This window comes from Ornithorhynchus anatinus, chromosome 3 (genome assembly GCF_004115215.2).
Source record: "Ornithorhynchus anatinus isolate Pmale09 chromosome 3, mOrnAna1.pri.v4, whole genome shotgun sequence".
In the NCBI taxonomy this organism is placed as follows: Eukaryota; Metazoa; Chordata; class Mammalia; order Monotremata; family Ornithorhynchidae; genus Ornithorhynchus; species Ornithorhynchus anatinus.
The window spans coordinates 91,226,631-91,253,155 of NC_041730.1; the positions used below are offsets into that span (position 1 = coordinate 91,226,631).

The 26,525-nt window shown below is 47.6% G+C and overlaps 1 long non-coding RNA gene and 1 other non-coding gene across 2 annotated transcripts in view; one reads left to right on the forward strand and one right to left on the reverse strand.

Moving 5' to 3' along the window:
• The first annotated feature begins 8,116 nt into the window (after window positions 1–8,116).
• The window catches only part of LOC114810198, a 57,824-nt gene continuing 39,415 nt past the window's right edge, over window positions 8,117–26,525 (forward strand). Inside the window, exons 1-2 of the long non-coding RNA XR_003757924.2 lie at window positions 8,117–8,261; window positions 20,448–20,724. This is a non-coding gene — a long non-coding RNA (uncharacterized LOC114810198). The remainder of the gene's footprint in view (window positions 8,262–20,447; window positions 20,725–26,525) is intronic.
• Window positions 17,994–18,131, reverse strand: LOC114810480. Its single transcript, XR_003758179.1, has one exon. It is a non-coding gene; the product is annotated as a small nucleolar RNA SNORA7 (small nucleolar RNA).

Below are 26,525 nucleotides of genomic sequence, written 5' to 3' on the forward strand. Positions count from 1 at the left end.
GTAAGCGCTCAATACATATGATCGATTGAATGAATGAACGAATGGTAGAACATGGTCCTGGGAGTTAAAAGCACCTGGGTTCTAATCCCAGCTCCCCTCATTTGTCTGCTGTGTGACTTTGGGCAAGTCACTTAACTTCTCTGTGCCTGAATGAACTCATCTGTGAAATAGGAATGAAGACCGTGAGCCCCGTACAGGCCATGGACCGTGTCCGACCTGATTAGTTCGTATCTACCGCAGAAAGCGCTTTATAAATACCCCACAAAAAAGGTCCTAGCAACTGCTGTGTATGTCTGAGATTGATAAGGGGTTCTGATCCTGGCTCTGCCATCCACTGTGAGGCCTTGGGCAAGTCACTTCACTTCTCTGGGCCTCAGTTCCCTCATCTGTAAAATGGGGATTGGGACCGTGAGCCCCAAGTGGGACAGGGACTGGGTCCAACCCGATTAGTTTTTTATTCACCCCAGTGCTTAGTACAGTGCCTGGCATATAGTAAGCATTAACCAATGCCATCATTATTATGATTATTATTATTATTTCATTATGGGCAGGGAACGTATCTACTAGCTCTGTTGTACTGTACCTTCTAAAGCCCTCAGTGCAGTGGTCTACGCATCGTAAGTGCTCAATGAATACCATTCTTACACTGATTGCCCCGTGGCAACTCTGTATACACTCTTTTCTACTTTTACTCTACTCTCCCAAGTTCTAGCACAGTGCCATGCACACAGTTGGCACTCAGTACAATGCTCCCCGCCAACTTCCCCCAGTTCAGTGTTCTAATAACGATGCCGATAACGGAAGATATAAGGAGAGGAAAACGAGAAACTGATCATTTCGGTTTCGGTCTTCTTCCATGCCTCCTCACTTCTTCATTTTCCCTCCATCGCTTGTTTGTAAATTACATAGCTCAGATTCTCAAGCTCGTGTTCCTTCGAATTTTATGTTTGTATATTGGTAATGTGTGTTTACTCTAACTCCCCCACTAGTTCCTAAAATCCTCAGGGCTAAGACCAAATTGTGTTCTTCCTCTACAAGGCCCCCATGAGGCACAGTAAATCGCCGCTCTGCACTGGGAGCCGAGTCAGGAGGTGATAACGCCTCTCTTAAGGTCATGTGTTTTGGGGACACACGGTAAGAGCTCTGCAGTTGCTAGCTTAGCATCCCAGTCCCACTTCTGAGACCTCAACCTAACCCATCTGGTTTTCTTCCGCCTTTCCAGAGCATCTTAAAACATAACTCTTTTTTTCTTAATGGTATTTGTTAAGTGCTTACTATGTGCAAAGCACTCTACTAAGCTCTGGGGTAGATTCAATCTTCTCAGGCTGGAAACAGTCCCTGACCCACTTGGAGCTCACAGCCTTATTCCCCATTTTACAGATGAGGTAACTGAGGCCCAGAGAAGCGACTTGCCCAAGGTCACGCAGCAGACCAGTGGCGGAGGCGGGATTAGAATGCAGGTCCTCCTGATTCCCAGGCTTGTGCTTTATCCACTAGGTCATGCTGCTTCCCTCGACTTGGCACACTTTCCCCTCCTCAAAACATCCGATGGCTACCTATTGCTCACTTCCTCTAGCAGAAATATTTTACTGTGGGCTTTGAAGCTCTCCACCAGATTTTCTACTTCCTGTGTTGACTCTCTACTCCTTCTATTTTTGGCAGGGGTATCTGTTAGGCACTTACTATGTGCCAGGCACTGTACTAAGCCCTGGGTAGATATAAGCTAATTAAGTTGGACACAGTCCATGTCCCACATAGGGCTTACAGTCTTAACCCCCATTTTACAGATGAGCTAACCGAGGCCCAGAGAAGTAAAGTGACTTGCCAAGGTCACACAGTGGACAAATGTCCGAGCTGGGATTAGAACCCAGGTCCGTCCGACTCCCAGGCCAGTCCCATCCCCTCAGCACCGTACTCGTCCGCTCAACCGTACATATCTTCATCACCCTATTTATTTTGTTAATGAGATGTACATCGCCTCGATTCTATTTATCTGCTATTGTTTTAATGAGATGTTCTTCCCCTCGACTCTATTTGTTGCCATCGTTCTCGTCTGTCCGTCCCCCCCGATTAGACCGTGAGCCCGTCAGAGGGCAGGGACTGTCTCTATCTGTTACCCATTTGTCCATTGCAAGCGCTTAGTACAGTGCTCTGCACATAGTAAGCGCTCAATAAATACTATTGAATGAATGAATGCCTATCCAATAGGCCATGATGTTTCTCAGCTCAACTTCCGGCTGCACCTTGCTCTACTCCCTTGCCTCCAAACCCTGGCTCAGGCTGTTCAACTTTCTGGAAAATGGCTCCCCCTTTGAGCCTCCAAGATCCCAGTTCTCCCAGTTTTCAAAGTTCTCCTGAAGACCAACATCTTCTGAAAAGTCTTCCTGGATTAATTCCCAACACTTCAAATTATGAATCCAAAAGCCACTATTAGAACTTACTTCTTTATCCCTGATCCGCTGCACCTCCGTATATAAAAAGGAGGATGGTACTTGTAAAGCACTTACTATCTAGCAATACCAGTAATGATAGCAACAGTGGTATTTGTCGAGTGCTCGTTATTCATTCAGTAGTAGGTGCCAAGCACTGTTCTAAGCACTGGGGAAGGTAAAAAATATTCAGGTTGGACACAGTCACTAGCCCACATGGAGTTCACGGTCTAACTAGGAGGGAGTGCAGGTATCGAATCTCCACAGATGAGGAAATGGAGGCTCAGAAAAGCTAAATGCTTTGCCTAATATCACACAGCAGGCAAGTGAAAGAGCCGAGATTATTCATTCAATCATATTTATTCAGTCAAGTGTATTTTTTGAGCCTTTTCTGTGTGCAAAGTACTGCACCAAGTGCTGTGGAGAGCACAATATAACAAGGGGGCGGAGACACATTCCCTTCCCACAACGAGTTTACAGTCTAGAGGGAGATTAGAACCCAGGTCATCTAACCCACGGGCCTGGCCTCTTTCCACTAGGTCATACTGATTCCACAGAGTCAAATATATGTTTATTCATTTGTCCATTAAATTACTTATTCTGCTATTCCATTCGGTCATACTTGTGCCATCACCTGTTGTATTCTTATTCTTTCTCCAGCCCCCATTATTTGCAAATTCTTATCTGCTTGTCTCCCCTATTTGATTTTAAGCACTTAGAAAGCAGTATCTTTTGACCCTAATGAACTCTCCCAGATTCTATATATAGTATTCTGCACACAGAAACGGTTCAATAAATGCTTATTGATTGACTGAATTTTCAACATTGGCATATCCCTGCTAATTTGAACTAATCTGAAACAAAAAAGGTGAATTAATTCACCAGAATCTCTTGACCTTCTTGGTGTAAATTCAGCGCCCAGACCAAACCCCAGGTCAATCGGTCAATCAGTTATATTTGTAGAGGGCTTACTGTGTTCAGAGCACCGTACTAAGTGCTTGGGACAGTACAATACGACAGAGTTGGGGTTTTTTGGGGCATTTGTTGAGCACTTACTATGTGCAGAGCACTGTTCTAAGCGCTGGGGTAGATACAGGGTAATCAGATTGCCCCACATGAGGCTCACAGTCTTCATGCGCGGCTCAGTGGAAAGAGCACGGGCTTTGGAGTCAGAGGTCATGGGTTGGAATCCCGGCTCTGCCACTTGTCAGCTGTGTGACTGTGGGCAAGTCACTTCACTTCTCTGTGCCTCAGTTCCCTCATCTGTAAAATGGGGATGAAGACTGTGAGCCCCACGTGGGACAGCCTGATTCCCCTGCGTCTACCCCAGCGCATAGAACAGTGCTCTGCACATAGTCGGCGCTTAACAGATACGAACATTATTATTTTCCAGATGAGGTGACTGAGGCACCGAGAAGTTGAGTGACTTTCCCAAAGTCACACAGCTGGCAAGTGGCGGAGCCGGGATTAGAACCCACGACCTCTGACTCCCAAGCCCGGGCTCTTTCCGCTGAGCCACGCTGCTTCTCTAAGATGACAGACGTGATAGAGTTGATAGACATGTTCTCTGGCCGTGATAAACTTACAGTCCAGGGGGTGAGACAGACATTAAAATAAATCCTGGTTAGTTACATAGATGAGGGGCTGAGGGTGGGGTGAATTAAGGGCACAAATCCAACTGCTAGGGTGAGGTGTGAGAGAGGGAATAAGAGAAATGAGATCTTAGTCGGGAAAACCCTCTTGGAGGAGATGTGATTTTTTTTGAAGGAGGGTTTTGAAGGAAGGGAGAGTGACGGTCTTGTCGGATACAATGGGGGAGGGAGTACTAGGCCTGAGGCACGATGGTGGTGAAGGGAAAATGGGTCTACAGAGCTGAGGTGATGCCCAATTTTGTCTCTATCTGGGAGACCTGGGCTCCACCTTCGTACCAGATCCGGCTCCTTAAGCTTCACCGCCAGGGTCGCCTCCGAACCGTGTTCGGTTACCAAGTTGCCAGGCAAGATGGGGAGCGATGAAATCCTGGAACATGCCGGACTCCTAGCACTGGAGCTATGCACGTCCTCATACAACTCCAGCGAGGGGCACTTGTGAGGAGAATGAGCAAAAGCAGGACACCTGGCCACCCGCTGTATCGAGAGCTGAATTGGGGGAAATGGAAAGCGAGGAGGGAGGAGGAAGTGATTTCTGGACACAGTAAAACAAATCCTCAGATATTTCTATATCCAGGATGAAAACCGGGAGCAGCTTGTTTGAGCAAAACTTCATGGCGTGGCATAGTGGATAGAGCACGGGCCTGGAAGTCAGGAGGTCATGGGTTCTAATCCAGGCTCTGCCATTTGTCTGCTCTGTGGCCTTGGGGAAGTCTCTTTGATAATAATAATAATGTCGGTATCCGTTGAGCGCTTACTGTGTGCAGAGCACTGTTCTAAGTGCTGGGGGAGATACGGGGTCCTCAGGTTGTCCCACCTGAAGCTCACGGTTAATCCCCATTTTACAGATGAGGGAACTGAGGCCCAGAGAAGTGAAGTGACTTGCCCACCGTCACCCAGCTGACAAGTGGCGGAGGCTGGATTCGAACCCATGGCCTCTGACCCCCCCCCAAGCCCGGGTTCTTTCCACTGAGCCGCGCTGCTTCTCTGGGCCTCAGGTCCCTCATCTGTAAAATGAGGATTGAGACTGTGAGCCCCATGAGAGACAGGGACACTGTGCCTAATCCAGTTTGTCGGTAGCCACTCGAGTGCTCAGAACAGTACTTGGCACGTAGTAAGGGCTTAACAAATAACATTATTGAAGCAGCACAGCTCAGGGGAAAGAGCATGAGCTTGGGAGTCAGAGGTCATGGGTTCGAATCCCAGCGCTGCCACTCGCCAGCTGTGTGACGTCGGGAAGGTCATATAACTTCTCTGGGCCTCAGTTACCTCATCTGTAAAATGGGGATTGAGACTGAGCCTCACATGGAACAACTTGATTACCTTGTTATCCCCCCTACCCCCAGTCCCTAGAACAGAGCTTGGCACATAGCACTTAACAAATGCCATCATCATCATCATTATTATTGTTATTCATTTGGAAAGAGAGAAAAGGAGGCAAAAGAAAAAAAAAATCTCAGGCACCGTAAACCTTAAGTAGAACAAGAAGGTACAAGCTTTTCGCCTGCCTGTTGGGACTAGGACTTTTGGTCCCATTTTGGACATTTCAGACATACGCACATTCCTGTTCTTCTAATACAAAGGATATCTATCTGTGCGTGTGTGAGTGTGTTTGGGTATCAATCAATCAATCAATCAGTGGTATTGATTGAGGACTCCGTTCAGAGCACCGTACTAAGCACTTGGGGAGTATAGATAAAAAATACCCACATTATTATTAAATATGCATGGTGTTTATAGGCTTGCAATGGGTTTCTATTTATTCCAAAGCCCTGCCTAATTTTTCCAGGTATTATACTATTTGGCTACTGAGTAATAATGTCGGTATCTGTTAAGCGCTCACTATGTGCCGAGCACTGTTCTAAGCGCTGGGGTAGACACAGGGGAATCAGGTTGTCCCACGTGGGGCTCCCGGTCTTAGTCCCCATTTTCCAGATGAGGTAACTGAGGCCCAGAGCGGTGAAGTGACTTGCCCCCAGTCACACAGCCGACAAGTGGCCGAGCCGGGATTCGAACCCATGACCCCCGACTCCCAAGCCCGGGCTCTTTCCACTGAGCCACGCTGCTTCAACCTCTTACTGAATCTGAAGATCTTCTGGAGAAGGGTGAGGACACCCTTCATCTCCTCTGGCTCCACTGGGAGTGTCTCCCAATCTCCATGGGCCGCAAGGATCTTCTTTAGGTCTAACCCCGATCCTCCTTCCTGCAAGATCCTTCTGAGCAGCCTGGAGGTGAACGTGGGAGACAAGGAGACTTTTCGGGGGAGGAAGGGCCCACCAGGAGCCTCGTGAGGTGCCTCGCTCACCCTGGGGAGACTTTCACGACCGGAAATGAGAGGGGAGGGTTTCTCTCCTACTCACCCTCCCCACCAGCCGGCTCCGGGACGGCCTGTGGCGGGGTGTTTGGAGCCGATGATTTTGCCCCGTGAATGATTTCCCCTCCCACCCTACCGTCCGAACTACCCTAGTGTGCTGCTGCTTCCCGGTCTTCCCCACGCTTCCCTTCCCCTCTGAGTGAGCCTCCGCCTTGGCTTCCACTGCCCCTCACCCCAGCCTCTGCCCTGAGCAGCAGGACTTTGTGCTCCCTGATGGGATTAATAAACTATAGGAGATATGAACCTAAATGCTGCAGCCCTAGTGAGTGCTGAAATTCTTTGGTGGTCAGAAGGTCTCTACTTTGGAAGCTCCTTGTGGGCAGAGGATGTGTTTGTCAAATCTCTTTTTTTTTGTACTCTCCCAAAGTGCTTAGAGGAGCAGCGTGGCTCAGTGGAAAGAGCCCGGGCTTGGGAGTCAGAGGTCATGGGTTCGGATTCCGGCTCCGCCACTTGTTGATTCATTCAATAGTATTTATTGAGCGCTTACTATGTGCGGAGCACTGTACGAAGCGCTTGGAATGTACAAGTCGGCAACAGATGGAGACAGTCCCTGCCCTTTGACGGGCGCACAGTCTAATCTTACGTTGTTTTTTACAATCTTACGGGCTTACACCGAATAATAATAATGTCGGCATTTGTTAAGCGCTCACTGTGTGCCGAGCACTGTTCTAAGCGCCGGGGTAGACATAGGGGAATCAGGTCGTCCCCCGTGGGGCTCACGGTCTTCATCCCCATTTTCCAGATGAGGGAACTGAGGCACAGAGAAGTGAAGTGACTCGCCCACAGTCACACAGCTGATAAGTGGCGGAGCTGGGATTCGAACTCATGACCTCTGACTTCCAAGCCCGTGCTCTTTCCACTGAGCCACGCTGCTTCTCTTAATCGGGAGAGAGCGGCTGTGGGACCTTGGGCGAGTCACTTAACTTCTCTGTGCCTCAGTTACGTCATCTGTAAGATGGAGATTAAGACTGTGAGCCTCACGTGGGACGACCCGATGACCCCGTATCCACCCCAGCGCTTAGAACAGTGCGCGGCACATAGTAAAGCGCCTAACAGATACCGACATTATTATTAGTATGGCATTCTTCACACAGTAAGTACCCTGTAAATATGATTGATTGATTTAAGTGGTATTTGTGAGAGTGAGATTAGAGATTAATCAAGGGAGGCTTCCTGGAGGAGATGTGATTTCAGAAAGGATTTGAAGGGAGAGGAAATTCCAGGCAGAAGGGAAAGCATGAACAAGCAGTCAGTGACTAGAGAGAGGACAATGAGACCCAGGTTATCTGAATATTTAATGAATAAAAACGAACATTAAAAGAGCCCAATTCATTTTGGGACTTGAGGGTTTTCTGAGGAGGCAACATTTTAGTGAAGTGCAGTTATTTGAGTTTCTTAACCCCCAAATTGTCTGGAGTTTTTCTGAAGCTTAAAACACAATAGAATCCACCCATCTCTGCTTGGGCATGCAAGAATTTCAAGCCAAGAGCTATGTTTATCTGAGCCCAATTATCCCCATTATTGGACTGAGGCGAACCAGGTGTTAATCACATTCCTGAGCAATTAACCAACCGGTTGCTCAATTGCGAACCATGCTAGCTGGCCTGGGGTCAGGCACTCAAGGATACGTCTCTTGCTGTCTCTGCATGGAAGCTGAGAGGGTTGACCTCTGTTTTAGGAAAAGGATCCCAGGAGATCTCAGAAAAAGTAGCCTGGGGAACCAGCTCCCTCTGTTGGATTTCCTCAGCCTGAATGTGAGCCGTCTTCAAGTTAAAATGACTACCTGAGGGTTGTTGGGTTTTTTATATGGTATGTATTAAGCGCTCACTATGTATTCATTCATTCATTCCATAGTATTTATTGAGCGCTTACTATGTGCAGAGCACCGTACTTGGAATGAACAAGCGGGCAACAGATAGAGACGGTCCCTGCCGTCTGACGGGCTCACGGTCTAATCGGGGGAGACGGGCGGACGAGAACGATGGCGATAAATAGAGTCGAGGGGAAGAATATCCCGTAAAAACGCTGGCAGCTAAACAGAATCGGGGCCATGAATATGTACCGGGCGCTGTTCTAAGTGCTGGGGAAGATGTAATCAGGTTGGATACAGTCCATGTTCCACATGGGGCTCACAGTCTTAAGCCCCCCGTTTCGCAGATGAAGTAACTGAGGCACAGAGAAGTAATTTGCGCCAGCTCACATAGGAAGTGGTAAAGTCAGGATTAGAAACCAAATCCTCCTGACTCCCAGACCTGTACTCTATCCATAGGCAATGCTGCTTCTCCAAGAGTTTTCCAACAGGTCGTCTGCAAACGGCCATTTTCTCATGGACTCCCTTTCAAGGCTCATTATTAGCAAGTTTATGTCACCTCTCTATTTGTTTTTGTCGTACGGAGTTTTATTGAATTAGGTGTTGGAGAGAAAAGTGGCGCACACTGTCCAGTGGAAACACACAGGCTTGCGAGGAGAGCTGAGGTCTAATCCTGGTTCCACTTCTTGCCTGCTGTGTAATCTTGGGCAAATCACTTTTCTTCTCTGTGCCTATGTTTCCTCATATATAAACTGTTCTTCTTTTTGTTTTATTCATTCAATTCATTCAGTCGTATTTACTGAGCGCCTACTATGTGTAGGGCACTGTACTAGAAAATGAACCACGTGTGGGATAGAGATTGTGTCTGATTTCATTATGTGGTATCTGTTCCTGCTTATTTTTGTTTCTGTCGCCTTTTAAGATACCGGTAGAATCTTCCTTTGTCCAGTAACATAACAATGGAAACAATTTTTAATCGATCCATAGGGTTTATTGAGAATCCTCGTGAATAATCACCATCATTTATCATTGTTCCATATTTGTATTCAAGATTTTGGTAGGGTGTGAAATGGTAGGCCACGGGAGCTGAATCCAAGTCATCTGATCTACCTTGAGAGTTTCGAGATCAAAATATCACTACCCCGGCTATAAACTCCTAGACTGTGAGCTTGTGGGTAGGGAATGTATATACCGATTCTGTTGCAACTGTACTCTCCCAAATGCTTAACACGATGCTGTGTATATAGTAAGTGCTCAGGAAATACCACTAAGTAGCCAGAGGAACGGGCCATACCTCCTGCTAGATATTCTGGCACAAAGGACATTTAATAGACTAACCAATCTGAAATCTGATCATTTATTTTGCCTGTTAGTCTCCTGCCTGTCTCCCCCTAAGGGCAAGGGCCTTGCCTTTTGCTTTATTTGTGCGCTCCCAATTGCTTAGTACAGTGCCCTGCCCACTCCAGGCACTTAATAAATCAATCAATAAATTGATTGGGGGGTTGAACTGTGACAGATTTAAAGGAGTGAAAACTGCTCCATAAATATTAGATGTCTTGTTGATTCCACTTTATGTATTGGAAATCCCTCTCATAATATCTCCAATTTAGGCGCTTACAATTTTTCACACTACAGCTTTGTTGCCTGCAGCATTATAAATATAATCACCAGCATAGTTACTGCTCAAAAAGATTAATGACATCTATGCTTCATCCTGTTTGTCCAATTAAGTGTTCTGGTAATCCCTGCCGTGTAAATTCGGAAGGGCTCAGGACATCAGAGGTTGAGACTATCTAAGGAGGTGTGTCTTCTGTTGAGGAATCACTCTTTAGTAGACCGGCCTTCCCCTCTCAGAATGGCACCCGCAGAGTTTCTAGGAGTCTACCAGACTCGGCTACGGGAGGGAGAGTCAGGCAGAGGCCTATCCATCCCATTCCTAGCTTGGACAGCGGCTACTGAGTGGAAGGCCAACTGCTACAAGTCAAAACTCACCCGTGCTGGGCAGCAGGGGCATGGGAGACAGTCAAGGGTAGAGACTCAGGTTTACTGTGCAGATGGAGGCAGTGGTAAACCACTTCTGTATTTTGACCAAGAAAATTCAATGGATCCACTACCAGAGTGACCGCAGATGGAGGTGGGGCGTTCCGGGAGAGAAGTGTCCATGGCGTCGCTGTGGGTCGACAACATAAGACATGACAAGACCAGTCTCCCCGTCAGAAGAGTTATCACTGGTGAAATGCTAAGAATGTCTATTGAGGAACCATTTAGGTCTATGTTAGACTCTTTAGACTTAAAATCCGTTCTCCCATAATAATGATCATGGTATTTGTTAAACTCTTAGCATGAGCCGAACTCTTTTCTAAGCACTGGAGTAGATACAAGTTAATCAGGTTGGAAACAGTCCCTGTACCACATGTGGCTCACACACTTATCCCCAGACCTGGACATCAGTGGACTTGGGTTCTAAGCCCCCCTCTTGCAATTGCCTGAAATGTGACTGTTGGCAAATCACTTCTCTGTGCCTCAGTTACCTCATCTATAAACGGGGGAATAAGAGTGTGAGTGTGGAAAAGTTAAGTGACTTATCCAAGGTCACACAGCAGACATGTGGTGGAACTGAGATTAGAAACCAGGTCCATGCTCTATCCGCTTAGCTACGCTGCTTCTCCTGTAGCCTAGAGTCCTATTCTTGCCAAACTCAACACGAAGCATTAACCCCATTAAGCCCTCTTTTCCCTGACTCCCTCTCCCTTCTGCATCGTCTAGGTACATGGATCTGTGACCTCTGGACATTTGATATTCCCTCACCCTCAACCCAAAAGCGCTTACGTACGTATCTTGAAATTATATATTATGAATTATTTTTATTAATGTCTGTTTCACCCTCTAGACTGTAAGCTTGTTGTGGGCAAGGAACATGTCTGCCAAAACCGTAGTATTGCACTCCCCCCAGCACTTAATACAGTGCTCTGCACGTAGTAATAATAATAATATTGTTGGTATTTGTTAAGCGCTTACTATGTGTAGAGCACTGTTGTAAGTGCTGGGGTAGATTCAGGGTAGTCAGGTTGTCCCACATGAGGCTCGCGGTTTTAATCCCCATTTTCCAGATGAGGGAACTGAGGCACAGAGAAGTGAAGTGACTTGCCCACAGTCACACAGCTGACAAGTGGCAGAGCTGGGATTCGAACCTATGACCTCTGACTCCCAAGCCCGAGCTCTTTCCACTGAGCCACGCTGCTTCTCTATTGAGTAAGCACTCAATAACTACCACTGTTGATAATAAGGAAAATTCTATTAATCACCCCATTCTGCCATCTCATGAGAAGCAGCGTGGCTCAGTGGAAAGAACATGAGCTTGGGAGTCACAGATCGTGGGTCCTCGTTTCTAATTCTGACTCTGCCACTTGTCAGCTGTGTGACTTTGGGCAAGTCACTTAACTTCTCTGTGCCTGTTACCTCATCTGCAAAATGGGGATTAAGACCGAGAGCCCCACGTGAGACAACCTGATAAACTTATATCTACCCCAGTGCTTAGAAAAGTGTGCAATCAATAACAATAATAATAATAATAATGAAGGTATCTATTATTAACCGAGTGCATAGGCAACAGAGGGGAGGGCAAATGGGGTGGAGCAGTGAGTAGTTAGGAAAGACATTTTGAAGCACATGCGATGATTTTTTTTGGAGGGCTCCAGATGGAGAGAGAGTGGGAGTCTTTTGTATATGAATGGAGAAGGAATTCCAGGCCAGAGGGAATGATGGGTTGCATGGTAGTTTAATCAGGAATAGAATCCAGGATTCTGAGATGGAATAGCAAGCTGTTTCAGAGATTTGGGTTGGCCGAGTTCAGGACTGAAGCAAGAAAAGAAGGGAGTGGTGCGGGGGTTGCAACCGGGGATGGAGAAAGGAAATAAAAAGGACCAGTTTTTTCTTTGGTACATTAACATGATCTGAAGGAGGGAGTGTGTGGTGAAATCTCCACATTTGCCAGTCACACAAGCTCTCCTAGATGGCGAAATGACCTGCGAAAGGGATTAAACTGCAAGAAAACATCTTGAAGCTGAGGAGTGGAATGCGCAGAAAAGTGGCAGATAAGGTTCAGTGAGAACAAAAGTAGCTAATGCAGCCAGAGAAAAAGTATCCAAACTCCCAAACTCGATGACAGGGTCTGGATGATAGCCAACACTCATGGAAGAGATTTAGCAGTCACCGCTGACTGTTCATTCTAACGGGCCATCTAATATGTGCTGACAACCGACCGGGACGACGGAATCTAGCGGTTCCGCGTCCGTCTTCAACAGCGCTGTAAGCTGTAGAGTTGCGTTTGGTGCCATAGAACGTCTTTAGTGATGGGTGAAAATTCTCAGCTTTACGGCCGTCGGCGTCTCCTTGGAACTCTTTTATTTTGGCATCCAACGTAATCATAGAATTAGAAGTAATAGTAATAATAGTACAGTCCCTTTAGACTGTAAACTTGTCCCTCTAGACTGTAAGCTCACTGTGGGCAGGGATCATATCTACCAACTCCCAAGTGCTTACTACAGTGTACTGCACACGTAAGTGCTCAAAAAATACAATTGATGGACTGATTTGATGGACCTGATTAGTTTGTCTCCACCCCAGCACTTAATACAGTATCTGGAACATAGTAAGGGCTTAAATGCCATAAAACTTTGGAGAAGCAGCATGGCTTAGTGGGAAGAGCATGGGCTTGGGAGTCAGAGGTCGTGGGTTCTAATTCCGGCTCTGCCATTTATCAGTTGTGTGACTTTGAACAAGTCACTTAACTTCTCTGTGCCTGTTACCTCATCTGTAAATGGGGATTAAGACTGTGAGCCCCAAGGGGGTCATTCATTCATTCATTCAATAGTATTTATTGAGCGCTTACTATGTGCAGAGCACTGTACTAAGCGCTTGGGATGAACAAGTCGGCAACAGATAGAGACAGTCCCTGCCGTTTGACGGGCTTACAGTCTAATCGGGGGAGACGGACAGACGAGAACGATGGCACTAAACAGCGTCAAGGGGAAGAACGTCTCGTAAAAACAATGGCAACTAAATAGAATCGAGGCGATGTACAATTCATTAACAAAATAAATAGGGTAACGAAAATATATACAGTCGAGCGGACGGGTACGGTGCTGTGGGGATGGGAAGGGAGAGGTGGAGGAGCAGAGGGAAAAGGGGAAAATGAGGCTTTAGCTGCGGAGAGGTAAAGGGGGGATGGCAGAGGGAGTAGAGGGGGAAGAGGAGCTCAGTCTGGGAAGGCCTCTTGGAGGAGGTGATTTTTAAGTAAGGTTTTGAAGAGGGAAAGAGAATCAGTTTGGCGGAGGCGAGGAGGGAGGGCGTTCCGGGACCGCGGGAGGACGCGACCCGGGGGTCGACGGCGGGATGGGCGAGACCGAGGGACGGCGAGGAGGTGGGCGGCAGAGGAGCGGAGCGTGCGGGGTGGGCGGTAGAAAGAGAGAAGGGAGGAGAGGTAGGAAGGGGCGAGGTGACGGAGAGCCTCGAAGCCTAGAGTGAGGAGTTTTTGTTTGGAGCGGAGGTCGATAGGCAACCACCGGAGTCGTTTAAGAAGGGGAGTGACATGCCCAGATCGTTTCTGCGGGAAGATGAGCCGGGCAGCGGAGTGAAGAATAGACCGGAGCGGGGCGAGAGAGGAGGAAGGGAGGTCAGAGAGAAGGCTGACACGGTAGTCTAGCCGGGATAGAACGAGAGCCCGTAATAGTAAGGTAGCCGTTTGGGTGGAGAGGAAAGGGCGGATCTTGGCGATATCGTAGAGGTGAAACCGGCAGGTCTCGGTAACGGATAGGATGCGTGGGGTGAACGAGAGGGATGAGTCAAGGATGACACCGAGATTGCGGGCCTGCGGGACGGGAAGGATGGTCGTGCCATCCACGGTGACGGAGAAGTCTGGGAGCGGACCGGGCTTGGGAGGGAAGATGAGGAGCTCAGTCTCGCTCACGTTGAGTTTTAGGTGGCGGGCCGACATCCAGGTGGAGACGTCCCGGAGGCGGGAGGAGATGCGAGCCCGAAGGGAGGGGGAGAGGACAGGGGCGGAGATGTAGATCTGCGTGTCATCTGCGTAGAGATGGTAGTCAAAGCCGGGAGAGCGGATGAGTTCACCGAGGGAGTGAGTGTAAATGGAGAACAGAAGAGGGCCAAGAACTGACCCTTGAGGAACTCCAGGGTCAACCTGATTAGCTTGTATCTACCCTAGCACTGAGAACAGTGCTTGGCATATAGTAAGCCTTTAGCAACTACCATAGTTATGTTTTATTAGTAATAGTCAAAACAGTATTTATTGAACCCCTTTTGAGAGCAGCACACAGCATTAGGTCCTTGGAAAGTAAAAGTGAAAGTAAAAAAAAAAGGGAAATGACATGATACCTATCCATAAGGACTCTGCTGGGAGAGACAGACATAAAAATATTTTCAATGTGAGTAATTACAGGAATCAGTTGAATTATACGTTCGAATAATATTTATACACAGTGCTCAGGATGGTAGAAATAAGGGCATAGGTGTGGAGATGTCCGCTGCATTTAAGCGATGAGGTCCTGGGGATTAATTTAGAAGGTTTGTTGGACAAGGTGGAATTTTAGGAATTAGGATTTATAAATTAGGGTTAGGAAGGTGTTGACTATGGGGAACACTGTGATCTGTCATCTTTGGGGAAGGGGTGGAGTTCCGAAGCAGGAGAAGAGCGAGGGTGATAGGATGAAGGTGAGAGTGAGGTACAGTTGAAACAGCGTGGCTCAGCGGAAAGAGCACGGGCTTTGGAGTCGGAGGTCATGGGTTCGAATCCCGGCTCGGCCACGTGTCAGCTGTGTGACTTTGGGAAAGTCACTTCACTTCTCGGTGCCTCAGTTCCCTCATCTGTAAAATGGGGATGAAGACTGTGAGCCCCACGTGGGACAACCTGATTCCCCTGTGTCTACCCCAGCGCTTAGAACGGTGCTCGGCACATAGTAAGCGCTTAACAGATACCGACATCATTATTCTTATTACAGTTGGAAGTTACGTTGAGAAGAGCTGGAGAGTAGTGGAAGAAAGCAGATATAGAAAATGGAGACGGGGTGCATCAGTAGAAAGACTTGTAGCTGAGTATGAGGAGTTTGTGACTGATGTGGAGAGACACAGTTAACCTGGGAAGGGTTTTGAGGAGAGGAAAAACATATGGATCGAGCAGTGAGGGTCTGACCACCCTCTAATCACAGAAATTTGTATGTCTTTGGGGTCTCGCTGACAGAGGGTGATATCATGTAAGAAATAGATTGAAATCGTCTGCGAAGCACCGTGGCCTAGTGGAAAGAGCACAGGCCTGGGGTTCAGAGGACCTGGGTTCTAATCCCCGACAGGTCAATTGCCTGCCGTGTGACCTTGGGCACCTTAACTACTCTGCGCCTCAACTGCCTCATCTGTTAAATGGGGATTAATTCCTCCTCCCTGCAACTTAATCTCTGAATCCCATGGGACTCGTCCAACCTGATAAACCTGTATCTATCCCAGTACTTAAAACAATGCTTGACACAGAGTAAGTGCTTAATACCATAGGGTGTCCTTGTTTTGACCTTGGACGTGTCCATGTTCTCTCTTTCTACGATAGTCTCCCCTTAGACTGTCAGCTGGTAGTGAATGGGAAATGTGAATGGGAATAGGACTTTGCCCTAATGTACTCTCCCAAGTGAGAGTAGAGTGCTCTTCACAGAAGTGCCGAGAAAATACCACTGATTGATTTCTCTCGTTGATGTTTTTTAGATGAATTGCCTACAATAATAACGATAATAATTGTGTTATTTGTTAAGCGCTTACTATGTGCAAAGTACTGTTCTAAGCACCGGGGGGGTTACAAGGTGATCAGGTTGTCCCACGTGTGATCACCCAATCGTCACCTTAAGTACATAACAATAATGATGTTGGTATTTGTTAAGCGCTTACTATGTGCAGAGCACCGTTCTAAGCGCTGGGGTAAACACAGGGGAATCAGGATGTCCCACGTGGTGCTCACAGTTTTAATCCCCATTTTACAGATGAGGGAACTGAGGCACCGAGAAGTTAAGTGACTCGCCCAAGCTCACCCAGCCGACCAGCGGCGGAGCCGGGATTAGAACCTGTGACCTCTGACTCCCGAGCCTGTGCTCTTTCCACTGAGCCAGCTGCTTGGATATAATAATAATCAAGGAAGAGCTGGAGATCTCTACCGGGAGCATTTGTACAAGTGGGGGGTTGTTGCAGAGTTTAAACGCTGTATACTTTCCCTTGGTCACCAGTAAAGTATAGCAGAGCTAAGCCATTTCACTTTTCCAGTCCATTTTCATACTTGGATCGGTGTAATCGAACACAAAAGGAAACTCAGTGCGTTGTCCCTCGTCCGTAAACTTGTTGTGGGCGGGGAATGTGTCTGTTGTACCGCTGCGCTGTACTTCCCCAAGTGCTCAGTACAGTGCCCTGCACACAGTGAGCGATCAGTGAATACAACTGATCGATTGTGTTGCTGGATAGCCCGAGCCCTTGACCCAGAAAGACTGAAAACTAGTTGCCGCTGCTTCTACGTAGCAGACATCGTCTCCCTTTGGATCTGCTCCAGAGAGTAACAGAGTTCATCGTTACTCCAGATCACCAGCACACAAACAAAGACCTCAGCTTCCTTCCTGGATGTTCTGATAAGCAAAACCTCATTTAACATCCTGGGACACACAGCCTTCAGGAAATCTCCCTCTTTAGAAGTTTTGGGGAATGCTAAATCCCCAAATCCTCCATTCCAGATGCACTTGTCAGGTAAAAATACCCACCGGTGAAATCTACCTTAGTTGGGATCGATCAACAATAAATGGAAAGCCTGGAAGAAATGGGGAAGGGGCGTGGCCTAGTGGATAGAGCACAGGCCTGGAAGTCAGAAGGACCTGAGTTCTAATTCCGACTCTGTCACTTGTCTGTTGTGTGACCATGGGAAGGTCACTTAACTTCTCTGTACCTCAGTCACCTCGTCTTTCATGCATTCAGCGGTACTTATTGAGCGCATACTATGTGCAAAGCACCGTACTAAGCACTTGGAATATACAATTTGGCAACAGGTAGAGACAATCCCTGCCCATTAATGGGCTTACGGTCTAATCGGGGGAGAAAGACAAAAACAATAGCAATCAATAGAATCGAGGAGACGTACATCTCATTAACAAAATAAATAGGGGGTAATAATAATATATACAAATGAGCAGATGAGCACAGTGAGGGCAGGGGAAGGGAGGGGGGTAGGAGCAGAGGGAAAGGGGGGGAAAGGGGCCTTAGGTGAGGGGAGGTGAAGAGGGGGCAGAGAGGCAGCAGAGGGAAAAGGGGAAGCTCAGTCTGGGAAGGCCTCTTGGAGGAGGTGAGCTCTCAGTAGGATGGGTATTATATGTAGAATGGGTATTAAGATTTTGAGCCCCGTGTGAGATATGAGCTGTGTCCAGCTGTATTACATTGTATCTACCCCAGTGCTTAATACAGTGCTCGGTGCATTCCGTCTTATTGCTGTCGAGTCCTCTCCAACCCACAGCGACTCCATGGACACATCTCTCCCAGAACACCTCGTTCTCCATCCGCAATCATTCTGGTGGCGTATCCATAGAGTTTTCTCGGTAAAAATACAGAAGTGGTTCACCATCACCTTCTTCTGCACCGTAAAACCCGAGTCTCCACCGCTGACTCTCTCCCGTGCTGCTGCTTCCCAGCACAGCTGAGTTTCGACTTGTAGCGGACGGCCTTCCACTCACTAACCACTGCCCAAGCTAGGAATGGAATGGGTAGGCCTCTGCTCGACTTTCCCTCCCGTAGCCGAGACTGGTAGACTACTGGAAACTCTCCAATTACCATCCTGAGAGAGGTGCTTGGCACACAGTTTAACAAATACCAGTTTTTGAAAATAATCTTTTCTGAGTCACCACAGCGGCCACGAAGGGAGCCGGAATGCAAAGAGGCTCTAGGGACGTATGGAATCCAGATTACACTTGTTCGCCCAAAGCATAGAAGCCTATGCTGCTTCTCAAGATATCTCCAAGCGGCTCTGGGTAAGGCTAGAGAGGACTTTCTGGGATTGAGAAATGATTTCAGTGAGAAAAGAAATGGAGAACATCAGCGTCGACCTGGAGACGACACTTCCGAGCAACAGTCGATTAGTCTTTGGTGTTTACTGTGCTAGGCTCTTGGGCCACCTGATTTACTTGTTTCTGGCCCAGTGATTTACTATGCTCAACACATGGTAAGCGCTCAATAAATGGCATCGTAATAGCAGTCGCAATCGAAAAGGTATCTAGTGTGTAAACAGATTAACGTTTCCAAGCTGATGAGTTGTAGACTCTTCTAGACTTAAAATCCTCTTGCAAATGGGTAGGACTGTAACAGGACTAAGTCCAACCAGCACTCTCCCTTGGGCTTACAGCAGAATGACTTAGTGGGAAGAACACAGGCCTGGGAGTCAGAGGACCTGGATTCTAATCCTGACTCTGTTAATTACTTGCTATATGACCTTGGATAATTCACTTCACCTCTTTGGACCTCAGTTTCCTCAACTGTAAAATGGGTTTTAAGTCCTACCCTCCCCTAAGACTGTGAGCTCCATGGGGGATAGGAACTGCATCCAACCTGATAAACTTGTAATAATGACAATATTTGTTAAGCGATTACTATGTTCCGAGCACTGTTCTAAGCGCTGGGGTAGATACAAGGTCATCAGCTTGTCCCCCTTGGAGCTCACAGTTTCAATCCCCATTTTACAGATGAGGTAACTGAGGCACAGAGAGGATAAGTGACTTGCCCAAGATCACACAGCAGACAAGTGATGGAGCTGGGATTAGAACCCACGACCTCGGACTCCCAAGCCCGGGCTCTTGCCGCCCTGCACTTAGAACAGTGGTTGAGTTATAGTAAGCGCTTAAATACCGTAAAACAAACTGGGCTCTGCTGAGCTGCATGGCTCAAACCGTAGACTGGAGGCGGGCTTTGAACCCGTGAGCCATCAGGAGGGCAAGTGCTATGTGGTTCACCCAGTAGTCCTTTTAGACGGCAAGAAAGGGATGTGTCTGTTCTAGTGCTATATCGTACTCTCCCAAGCTCTCAGTACAGTCCTCTGCACGCAGCAAGCACTCAATAAAATAGAAATGACTGGCTCACATTCTGCAGGCCAACTGATCATGTATATCCAGGAAATGTTAACTCCGGGGTAACACCTGGTGGACTATTTCACCAGAAATAAGACCAACCAGTCACTAACACTATCCAGAGAGCCGTTCTGAAGATACCCCCGTGAATTCTGGCGAAAGCCATCAATCACAGAGCCTCGGGAAACACCTGCACCTATGAATCAATCAGTCAAGCTGTGGTATTTAATAAGCATTTCCTGACCACATGTCTCTTCTCACCCTCAGCCCCACAGCACTTATGTACACATCTGTCATTTATTTATTTATACTAGTGTTTCTCTCCCCTTTTAGCCTGTAAACTCCTTGTAGGCAGGGAACGTATCTACCATCTCTGTTCTGTTGTCTTTTCCCAATCTCTTAGTTCAATCAGGAGCACTCAAGTGCTCAACAAATACCATGGATTGATTCATTCAGAGTCTCCTAAATAATAATTTCTTCAAAGAGGCACTCCCTGATTAATCCCCACCTCCCTCATCAGGTCTTATCAATAATAAGAATAATGGTACTTGTTCAGCATATATTCTATGCCAAGCATCGTACTAAGCACTGGGGTAAATTCAAGATAATCAGGTCCCACCCGAGGCCCACAGTGTAAGTAGGAAGGAGAACAAGGATCGAATCCCCATTTTACATATGAGGGAACTAAGGCGTGAAAAAGTTCAGTGACTTTCCATAGGTCACACAGCTGGTAGGAGGCAGAACTGGGATTAGGACCCACGTCATTCATGCGGTAGTATTTATTGAGCGCTTGTGTGCAGAACACTGTACTGAGCACTTGGGAGAGAGGAAACAACCACATTTCGTGTCCACAACCAGCCCAGGCCCACGTTCTATTAGGCCACGCTGCTTCTCTTAACCATAGTCATCTTTAGCCACGGAGGTATTTATTGATTTATTTACCGTATCTAGCGCGTGTATTTATGGATTCGCTTTTCAGTGTCTCTCATTCCTCTTATTCCCATTTCTTATCCACGACCTTTATCTGTCTCGTTTCCCTAATAGATTGCACGCTCCTGGAAGACTAGAACCACTTCCATATTTATGGTCTGCTCCCAAGTGAACAGTACTTTATCCTGCACAGAGTTGGTACTCGATGCAGTGTTCTGAAGATAGGCAGTATCCAGTAAATAGTCTATGACTGGCTGCCTCACTGGAAACGCGTGAAATCCAATCAGTTCGTCAGATGGACACACGGCCATCCCGGGTTCCAGGCCAAGCTGAAGACGGGGCGAGAGAAGACGTTATTCCTTCCGGTCCGCAAGGTGCCATCTCGCTCGGGGTAAGTTGGCAATCTGACATTCCATTTGTCCTAAACAGATTCGGAGGGAAGGAAAAAAAAAACCCCAGAAAAATTCCTTTTAAGCACTTTTCCCACCCCATACAACCAGGATTTGTGATTCAGATCTGCGCTGCGGATGTGGCTTTTGGCTGAACGGGTTTTGCCGTGTATTTGTTTTTTCATGTTAAAAAAACTCAGCTTTAATAACTTCACATTCAGTCACAATCTCATACTGACCACAAAACATTTATATGGAATTCGGGGCCGGCGCCTCGGCAGGCTGGGGACTAAGAGGCTAAATGTGTCATTTGGGTTAGAGGTACCCTTTGGCGAGAAGGGGGCTCCCGCCGGCTTTTCCTTCACCCCGGTGGATCTGCCGGCCCCGAACTGCTCTTTGTCACAGTGGCGGGCCCCAGAATCGGTCTGTCGTTATCATGCTAGGAACGGTTCCGGGATCTGCGTGTTTTGACGTTTCCTTCTTCAAGAAACTACACAGTAGGGGTGGAAATCAGCCTCCATGTCAGTTGTCCTGTCCGCTGAAACCCTCCTGTTCCCCTCTAGGGAGACTTCCGGACTGAACCGGACTGGAAAGGAAGTTATTTAAGACAGTGTTTCTAGGCCACTTGCTTTCTAAATCCCCTTATCCTTGAAAGTTGCAAGCGTGCGAGCCAAGTAAGGAGACAACTTATCCCCTTTGATCCTTCCATAGGTCAGCCTCCTATGGCACTGAGTAAGCGAGATGACACTTGGGATGAGAGAGGGCTTAATTATCATTCGTTCAATTGTATTTAATGAGTGCTTACCGTGTGCAGAGCACTGTACTAAGCACACTCCGTCACACGGTGACGCTTACTGAGGGCCTACGGCGTGCTATACGAGCATGGGTTGAAAATAGATTATTTCAATTTCATTCTCCCCCGGAGAATGAACAAGGCTGTTTATTGTTACACTGTACTCTTCCAAGCACTTAATACAGTGCTCTGCACGCACTAAGCACTCAATAAATACGATCGAATGAACGAATGAACGAACGAACGAACGAACGAATGAATGAATGAGGCTCTGCTGGGTATTCCCCTTCCCTCAGCGTTTCATCGTCTCCTGACTCCCACCTCCGACCTAAGGTTGTGTTTGGGGCAAGGGAGGGGCAGGGGGAGAGCCTTCTGCTGTGCTGCAGGGGATCACACGGCAGGTGTCTCTGTGGCCTGCTGTCTGTTCTTGCCTTGTCTCTGGTCATCCTTACTTCTCCAGCTGCAAGCTAGTTGTTTGGTGTTCCTGGGCATCACCGTCAGGTCCAAGGATCACATTTAGACTGTAAGCCCGTCCAAGGGCAGGGACTGTCTCTACCTGTTACCGATTTGTACATTCCAAGCTCTTAGTCCAGGGCTCTGCACGTAGTAAGCGCTCAGTAAATACTATTGAATGAATGTGCCAGCTTACATGCAGTGAGAGATTTTGTGCCACCTATCATAAACTTCGTGGATAGAGCATGGGCCTGGAAGTGGGAAGGACCTGGGTTCCAATCCCTGCTCTGTCACTTACCAGCAGTGTGACCTAAGGAAAGTCTCTTCGATTCTTTCTGCCTCGGTTTCCTCTTATGTAAAGTGGGGTTTCGATACGTGTTCTCCCTCCTACTTAAACTGTGAGCCTGATTATGAGCCCCATGCGAGACCTCAGTTACCTCATCAGTCAAGTGAGGATTAAGATGGTGAGCCCCATGTGGGACAGGGACTGTGTCAAACTTAATAATAATGTTGGTATTTGTTAAGCGCTTACTATGTGCAGAGCACTGTTCTAAGCGCCGAGGTAGACACTGGGTCATCAGTTGGTCCAACATGAGGCTCACAGTCCTTTCACACATTTTACAGATGAGGTAACTGAGGCACAGAGAAGTGAAGTGACTTGCCCACAGTCACACAGCTGCCAAGTGGCAGAGCCGGGATTCGAACCCACGACCTCTGACTCCAAGCCCGTGCTCTTTCCACTGAGCCTCACTGCTTCTCTAATTAGCTTGTATCTACCCTGGCCCTTATTACAAAGACCATAAAAAAAAGTGCACACTGCTCTTATCTTCTGAGGCACAGGAATGGGGATGAGGAAGGGTCTGGGAGAGAATCAAATTTTGGAATATTGACAGGAAGAGTTGTGTTTGTTTATTTTTAAATGGGTATTTGTTCAGTGCTTACTGTGCCAAGCACTGTACTAAGCACTGAGGTAGCTACCAGGTGATCACACTGGATACCATCCATGTCCCACATGGTGCTCACAGTCTTAATCCCAATTTTACAGATGTGATAACTGAAACACAGAGAGTTTAAGTGAAGTTGAAGTTAAGTTGCCCAAGGTCACACAATGGATGAGTGGTGGAGTCAGGATTAGAACCCAGGTCCTATTGACTCCCAAGCCTGTGCTCTATCGATCAGGTTACACTCCTCCTCTAAGATTGAATTGGTTAACTAAAGCGTTAGTCTTCTAAAAGAGGGGCTGGGTGGTACTCTTAAATTACCTTCAGTTACGTGAAAAACGATTTTCCTTCTTCATGAAGAAGCAGCAGCATGGCTTAGTGGAAAGAGCATGGGTTTGGCAATCAGAGGTCGTGGGTTCTAATCCCCGCTCCTCTAGTTGTCCGCCGTGTGACTTTGGCCAAGTCATTTAACTTCTCTGTGCCTCAGTTATCTCATCTGTAAAATGGGAATGAAGACTGTGAGCCCCATGTGGGACAACCTGATGACCTGGTAATAATAATAATAATGCTGGTATTTGTTAAATGCTTACTATGCGCAGAGCACTGTTCTAAGCGCTGGGGTAGGCACAGGGGAATCAGGTTGTCCCAAGTGGGGCTCACAGTCTTAATCCCCATTTTCCAGATGAGGGAACTGAGGCACAGAGAAGTGAAGTGACTCACCCACAGTCACACAGCTGACAAGTGGCGGAGCCGGGATCCGAACCCGTGACCACCGACTCCAAAGCCGGTGCTCTTTCCACTGAGCCACGCTGCTCCCGGCACTTAGAACACTGCTCAGCACAGAGTAAGTGCTTAACAAACGCGATCGTTATTAATCTGGGGAATCTAGAGACTAGTTTTTCGCTCCTGCTGTAGCTCACCTGTTTACTCATGGGTGGGTATTCAACCCCATGAGACGGAAAAGCTCCTTCAAGTCAGGGATTTTATCCTTTACTTTTACAGTCCAAGCGGTCAGTAGCACTTGACACCCAGAAGACTTTGAATTCAGTGCCCTGCTCCCAGGAGGCCCACAGCATAATATCCTACACACGATAGTTATTCATTTTATTGAATGAATGAACATGTCATCCAGGCAGCCTTAAATTAATTCTCAGGTAGGTGGGTTTGGGGATTTAGTGGTACCACGTCTACTGACTATTCAGCCTTTGCTCAACTTCGGTGATGTCATTCACTGAAGACCTGACAGGGAGTGGTCAGTGGGAAATCAGGAAACGGGAAAGACAATGAATCTGGAGCGGTGCGAGAGTATGGAAGAGTGAAAGAAAATGAAAATGTTCCGGGCTAACCCGATTAACAATCTGGGAGCTTTTATGCAATAAACTAATGAAATCCAGTTTCGAAGCTAAACTGTGACCCAATATCTCTCTGAGACATTCATTCACTCGATTGGGTGTAGAGCAGTGTAGTAGATGTTTAATGCGTGCAGAAGACCGCACTGAGCATCTGTGGTTTGCAAGGTACTAGGTGCTTGAGATTTTGCAGCAAAATAAAAGTCCATCGCCTCACAGTGGTTACGTTCTAGTGAAGGGCTTCATCCTTCACTACAACGTAACCACTGTGAGGCGATGGACTTTACGCGTGTATCAGAAGAGCGGTACGACCCAGGGGATAGAGCACGGGCCCGGGAGTCAGCAGGACCTGGGTTGTAATCTCGGCTCTACCGCTTCTCTGCTGGGTGACCTTGGGCAAGTCACTGAAGTTCTCTGTACCTCGGTTCCCTCCTCTGTAAAATGGAGACCGTGAGCCCTATGTGGGACAGGGACTGGGTCCAACCGGATTGGCTTGTATCCACCCCAGCACTTAGGCCTGTGCCTGGCACATAATGAGCACTTAACACATATCTCTAATTATTATATATTTAAGGTACACTTAGCCTTTTTTCCCCATTAAGAAAAGTCAGTAATAATCAACAGCCCAGTTAAATCTCATCCCAGCTGCCGCCTACCATTCTCCCTCTCTGCCATCTGACCCCCCGTAGGTGAGAAGCAGTGGGGCTAAGTGGAAGGAGCGTGGACTTGGGAGTCAGAGGTTGTGGGTTCTAATCTTGGCTCTGCCACTTCTCAGCTGTGTGACTTTGGGCAAGTCAATTAACTTCTCGGTGCCTCAATTCCCTCATCTGTAAAATGGGTATTTAGACCGTGAGCCCCACGTGGAACAACCTGATTACCTTGTATCTACCCCAGTGCTTAGAACGTGGCTTGGCACATAATAAGCACTTAACAAATACTATTATTATTATTATAGGTGTTGCTATCCATCCCTTGCTGGAGATGTGCCCAGATATGGCCAAGCCATCTATCTATTCTGCCACTTCCACAGAAAACCATCAGGCGAATTCTTGGCTCATTTCACCGCCCACAAATCCACCTCAAAGTCTTTACAGTCGTAATGTACCCTCGGAGAAACTTGATGTCCTGACAACAGGCAGTCAATACCCAGAACAAACGTTCTCACACACAATAAAACTAGGTGCCAAGTTGTGGCTTGAGCTGAGGTTTTATGGCTGAGTTAAATCCTCACAAGAGCAGTCGACAGAGTCTCGACTGATGGCATTCTCTTTAAGAAAGGGGTGAAGGAAATCCTCAGACATTCTCGCATCCCAGCTGAAAACTGGCAGGCCGACTGGCGCGGTGAACTGCAATCGACAGAGAAGCCATTCTCTCTTTGCAGAAGTTCCCTAGAGATCATGGGATAAGAGAGCAAAAGTGACAAGTGCTGGGGGCTCTGAACAATAAACACAACAGCACAACAAAAGACAGAGTGGGCGTGTGTATGCACGTGTGTATGCACTGTGGAGTTGGAACTTGTAGCCACCCGTGCACTCATGGGTGAATTGCCCTGACAGTGGTACACAGAGGACAATCGATCAATCAGTGGTCCTATCTCCCTCCTGCCCTTCCTTTCCAAACTCCTAGAATGAATCGTCTACACTCGCTTCCTTGAATTCCTCAACTCCAACTCTCTCCTGGACCTCCTCCGGTCTGACTTCCGTCCCCTCCACTCCACCGAAACTGCCTTCTCAAAGGTCACCGATGACCTCCTTCTTGCCAAATCCATTGGCTCCTACTTTATCTTAATTCTGCTCTACCTCTCGGCTACCTCTGATACTTTCGATCATCCCCTTCTCCTCCACACCTTATCTCGCCTTGGCTTCACGGACCCCATCCTCTCCTGGTTCTCCTCTTATCTTTCTGGCCGTTCATTCTCGGTCTCCTTCACGGGCTGCTCCATCCCCCCCCCCCCCTTACCACTAACTGTAGGGGTTCCTTAAGGGTCAGTTCTTGGCCCATTCTGTTCTCCATCTATACTTACTCCCTTGGTGAACTCATTCGTTCCCACGGCTTCACCTATCGTCTCTACACAAATGACACCCAAATCTACATCTCCTCCCCTGTTCTCTCCCCCTCCCTCGTATCTCCTTCTGCCTTCAGGACATCTCCACCTGGATGTCTGCCTGCCGCCTAAAACTCAAAATGTCCAAGACTCAGCTTCTTATCTTCCCTCCCAAACCCTGTCCTCTCCCTAACTTCCCTGTCACTATGCAGGGCACTACCAT